This window comes from Balaenoptera ricei, chromosome 11 (genome assembly GCF_028023285.1).
Source record: "Balaenoptera ricei isolate mBalRic1 chromosome 11, mBalRic1.hap2, whole genome shotgun sequence".
Lineage (NCBI taxonomy): Eukaryota > Metazoa > Chordata > Mammalia > Artiodactyla > Balaenopteridae > Balaenoptera > Balaenoptera ricei.
The window spans coordinates 45764204-45769634 of NC_082649.1; the positions used below are offsets into that span (position 1 = coordinate 45764204).

The following is a 5431-nucleotide window of genomic DNA, read 5'->3' on the forward strand; positions in this document are numbered from 1 at the left end:
ACCTCAGAGGCACAGGCCTAACACCCTGCCTGATCACCAAGATCCTGTCATCCACATAGCTCAGAATAAAAGGGAGAAAAAAAAGAAAGAAAGAAAGAAAAAAATAAAATAAAATAAAGTTATTAAAATAAAAATGAAAAATAATTATTAAAAATTTTTTAAAATTAAAAAGTAATTTAAAAAAAAACAAGAAAGAAAGAAGAGAGCAACCAAACCAAAAAACAAATCCATCAATCATAAGAAGCACTAAAAACTATACTATAAAACAAAAAGAACCCCAAAACGGGCAGGCAAAACCCTAGGACAAATGTAAAAGCAAAGCTATACAGACAAAATTACACACAGAAGCATACACATACATACTCACAAAAAGAGAAAAAGGGAAATAAATATATATATCATTGCTCCCAAAGTCCACTGCCTCAATTTGGGGTGATTCATTGTCTATTCAGGTATTCCACAGATGCAGTGTACATCAACTTGATTGTGAGGATTTAATCCACTGCTCCTGAGGCTGTTGGGAGAGATTTCCCTTTCTCTTCTTTATTTGCACGGCTGCTGGGGTTCAGCTTTGGATTTGGCCCTGCCTCTGTGTGTAGGTGGCCTGAAGGCATCTGTTCTTCACTCAGGACATGGTTAAAGTAGCAACTGATTAGGGGTCTCTGGCTCACTCAGGACGGGAGGGAGGGAGCGGTACAGAATGCTGGGTGAGCCTGCAGCAGCAGAGTCCAGCTTGACATTGCACCAGCCTGATGCGTGCTGTGTGTTCTCCCAGGGAAGTTTTCCCTGGATCACGGGACCCTGGAAGTGGCTGGCGGCAAAGCCTCCTGGGAGGGGAGGTGTCGACAATGACCTGTCCTTGCACACAGGCTTCTTGGTGGCTGCAGCAGCAGCCTTAGCGTCTCATGCCCGTCTGTGGTGCCCACACTGAGAGCCACAGCTCGCACCCATCTGTGGAGCTCATTTAAGCGGCACTCTGAATCCCCTCTCCTCGTGCACCATGAAACAAAGAGGCAAGAAGAAGTGTCTTGCCTCTTTGGCATTTCCAGACTTTTTCCCAGACTCCTTCCAGGATAGCTGTGGCACACTAGCCCCCTTCAGGCTGTGTTCATGCAGCGAACCCCTGCCCTCTCCCTGAGGTCTACGAAGCCAGAGCCTCTGAAGCCCAAACCTCAGCTCCCAGCCCCCACCTGTCTGGTGGTTGAGCAGGCAAGCCTCTCAGGCTGGTGACTGCTGGTTGGCACTGATGTTCTGTGTGGGAATCCCTCTGCTTTCCTCTCTGCACCCCTGTTGCTGTGCTCTCCTCCATGGCTCCAAAGCTTCCCCCCACCCCCTTCTTCTGCCAGTGAAGGGGTTTCCTAGTGTGTGGAAACTTTTCCTCCCTCACAGCTCCCCACCCAGTGGTGCAGGTCCCATCCCTATTCTTTTGTCTCTGTTTTTTCTTTTTTTTTTTGCCCTACCCAGATACGTGGGGAGTTTCTTGCCTTTTGGGAGGTCTGAGGTCTTCTGTCAGCGTTTAGTAGGTGTTCTGTAGGAGTTGTTCCACATGTAGATGTATTTCTGATATATTTATGGGGAGGAAGGTGATCTCCTCTTCTTACTGTTCCACCATCTTGAATGTCCCCCCCAGGGCTGATTTAACAAAGTACCACAAACTGGGTCACTTAGAACAACAGAAATTTTATTGACTTAGTTCTGGAGGCTAGAAGCCCTAAATCAAGGTGCTGGTAAGGCCATGCTCCCTCTGGAATCAGCAAGGGAATCTTTCTTTTCCTCTTCCTGGCTTCTGGTGGTTTGCTGGCCATCTTTGGTGTTCCTTGGTTTGTGGACATATCACTCTAATTCTTCGTCTTCACATGGCATTCTTCCTGTGTCTCTGTCTCTTCACATCATCTTCTTTTTTTGTAAGGGCCGCTGTCATGTTGGATTAGGGGCCCACCCTATTCCCGTATGACCTCATCCTAACTTAACTAATTACATTTCAATGTTCCTTTTCCAAATAAGGTCATATTCTGAGGTACTGGGGGTTAGGATTTCAGCATATGAATTTTGAGTGGACACAAGTTAACCCATAACAATCTCCCACTCAGGTAAAAACCTGAATGTCTTATTTCTGAAACCATGTACAAGCCCCTGTCCTTGTCTTTTGGAGTAAAAGGCTGACTCAAGAGTTAATGATTGGGAAATATGAAGATGTAGAAACAAAGAATAGCTTTTGGGCTGGGGAACTGGTAACAATTTAGACTATAAATCTGCCACATAGCACACTTACGAAACTCCCAGTTCCCTGAAAGATATAGATAAAGGCCTGACACGGATTCTTAAGTTGTTTTTACAGGAAGCACCCCTCCACCAGATGAAAATTGCTGACTGAAAGAATATAGAAACCAGAAGGTTGATGATGCTTAAAACTTCACCTTGATGCCAACCAATCTGAGAATCATGTGAGAGCTGATCACGCACCCTACAGCTCCCTCCCTTGCATGGCCTTTAAAACCCCTTCCCTGAAACCCATCAGGGAGTTTGGGTCTGTTGAGCATGAGCTGACTATTCTCCTTGCTTGGCACCTGCAATAAATGCTGTACTTACCTTCACCACAACCTGGTGTCAGTAGATTGGCTTTACTGTGCACGGGTGAACGGACCCAAGTTTGGTTTGGTAACATTTCCAAATGAACTTTTTTTAGTGCAGGATGGTGCTTCCAGCTGGCAATGATCAGTGCAGAAATCCTGCTTCTTTGGGAGAGACAGCAGTCACTACAAGTGTATCAGAACTTGACCTATCTCTTCATGCTTTTAGGAAGCCGGCCTCATCAGTTATCTAATACTGTTAATGTATATGTGGACAGCTCATCATTTAATTGTCCATCCATGAAAGCCTGGACCGGCTGACAGGACATTTGCTTCTCACTAAGCATAACTTGAAATTATTTTAAAATTTCTGTTTTTTTCCAGATACAAAATATTAACATTTATTAGAAAAGATAATGTACAGAGTTTCTATTTTTAGAATCTGGTCTAATTGTATTGTAGGAGAGGATTTTAGTTATTGGGAACATCTATCAGACTTAGAAGATCGTAGGTCCTCTTCTGCAGCCTGTAATCACCAGGATCACTCTGTGTCTGGAAACCAAGTTTGTCTGGACTATGGTCTAATTTTCCTGTTCATTATTAGGGGTATGGGATTTTGTAATTTTTCTGCTTTATGTATCTCTGGATTGGGTGTAGGTCAATAATACTGATCTAAGATAAATCACAAAAATCATGTACACAAGGTAAAACATATTCTTTTAAAGTACACATTGACCACATATTGATTCACAGGTTATGTCAACAAATTTCAAAAAATAGGTATCATATGGAACATTTTCCCTCATCTTAAAACAATCTGATTAGAAATTAACAATAAAAGATGTGTTTGAAAACCAAAAAACAAATTCCCAAGCTCCTGGCTTACAAATTTTTTAGAATGGAACAGTAATGAAAGTACATATCAAAACCTCTGAGATGCAGATAAAGTGGTATTCAGAAAAATACCACATTTATGATCTTAAATAAGTTTATTAGGAAATAATATTTTATAGGTTTTGTGTTGGTTGTTTTCTACCTATTCATCTTTTGAAAGAGATGCTATGTATTCAGGCTATATTTTTCAATAGACAAGATGTTATATGGTCTTTTTCTATCATCTCTTTGTCCATTGAGTCAAGACTGAATCCACTTCTCAGATTTACTTGGAGGACAGGCTGAGAAAAAGCATACTCAGTCTTCCATTTCAGGGCAAACTGAATTAATCCCTTCTATGCTTTGTGGAGAGTCTTTCCAGATGTTTGCTTTAAGTTGTCTGTCAATCTTAATTTTGGGTGGTGGTGTGTTTTCACCTTTTCCTATAGCTTGATAAGTACTTTAGTGAAAAGTAGGAAAGACCGTATTAAAGGGTGTTAACAAACACCATTTTAAAAAAGAATCCTGCTGTTTGTTCCTTTGCTTTTTTTTTTTTTTTTTTCCCCACTGTGCAACCCGCTTCAGTGCCTGCAGCCTATGGGCAGAGGCAAGGCAATGGTTCAGGGCCAGTCTGCTCTGGCATGGGACACTATGAGAGGCCCAGGGGGACTGTTCCTTTGCTTTTGAAGCAATGAAGTTATGAGCAAGTTAAATTAGTTTACCTATGCCATACTTTGATCAAATGCAGGCAGAATTCAGGCAGATGTCAGGTTAGTTCAAGTCTATAATCACTGCTTTGCTGTCTCTGTGCTGGTTTTGTAATTTGCTTAGAGAAGGAGCCCTCCTTATCCTTTGTGTTCCTGAGTGACATATACACCAATGATATAATTTTCTTCTCCATTTTACCTTAAACAGATATCCCTTATCTGCTTTCATTCCGAGGTTTGCAGATTTCTTAACAGGTTTATTCACTAAAAGCCCCAGTAGACTCTAAGACAATTGCAAATAACACACTAAATAAAAGCTGAAAGTTTAAGCCAGGATGAAAATAGATACACATGCACAAATCCTGTCTCAAACTTTTGAATCTGAGTTTTGGTACTGGGGTTTTGTATCTATGGTTTTAAAAAGTGGTTCTAATTCCTGCCCCTGGTGGCAAAACACTGAAACGAACGAACAAACAAAAAATAAAAAACTCCCTCTGCTTTAATTTGTTATATGCAAATTAACTAATTAATTAATATGGCGGGTAGGTTCTAAATTGTATTCCATCTGGCTTCATTTCTTAAGCATGAATCGCTACAGTGCAATTGAAACAGCTCAGGGGTTCAACTGGACTTGGACCAAATCCCACTCTGCCTCTTGTGAGCAAACCACATCCTGTTACTCTGTGCCTTGGGCAAGTCACTTACTCTCTTTGAGCCAGTTTTCTTATTTGGAAAATGGGGAGAATATCATCTATAACAAAGGATTCATTTAATGGGTAGGATCTTATTTTCTAGAAGTCTGGTTGGAAACTCAATATTGAAAATAATAGGTGACAAGATCCTGAACATTCTAAATGGAATGATTTGCTAAAAAGTGGCCAAAGCTGTCTTGAGACAGAAAGGCCACATATAAGAGAAGAGATGCAGGGTAGACTGATCAGAAAGGGGATTTATTTGAAGAGATTTTTTAGCCTGGAAGTCATGACCAAGACTCCCCATACAGCTTCTGCCTGATGCTGTGGCCTCACCCTGCAGACATCCTCCAAGGACAGGTTCCTATTAAGATGGCTCTGTCTGTAGTACTGCACGGCAACCCTGGCCAATAGGAAACACTCTGGTCCCACGGTTGTGAAGTAGGAGCTTGTCTCCACCACAACCCACCAACAGGGATGGGGGATACAATGGAACAGATTGAGAAACAATGGTACAAAGAAAAAAAGACTATTTTTAGGTTGCACTTTACTTCACAAGCTTCATTATTTACATATATTTAACCCACAT

General features: G+C 41.5%; 1 non-coding gene across 1 annotated transcript; it reads right to left on the minus strand.

The window, feature by feature from the left end:
• Positions 1-4008: 4008 nt before the first annotated feature.
• LOC132375493 (small nucleolar RNA SNORA42/SNORA80 family) lies at positions 4009-4138 on the minus strand. The gene has a single exon (XR_009506041.1). It is a non-coding gene; the product is annotated as a small nucleolar RNA SNORA42/SNORA80 family (small nucleolar RNA).
• Positions 4139-5431: the final 1293 nt, after the last annotated feature.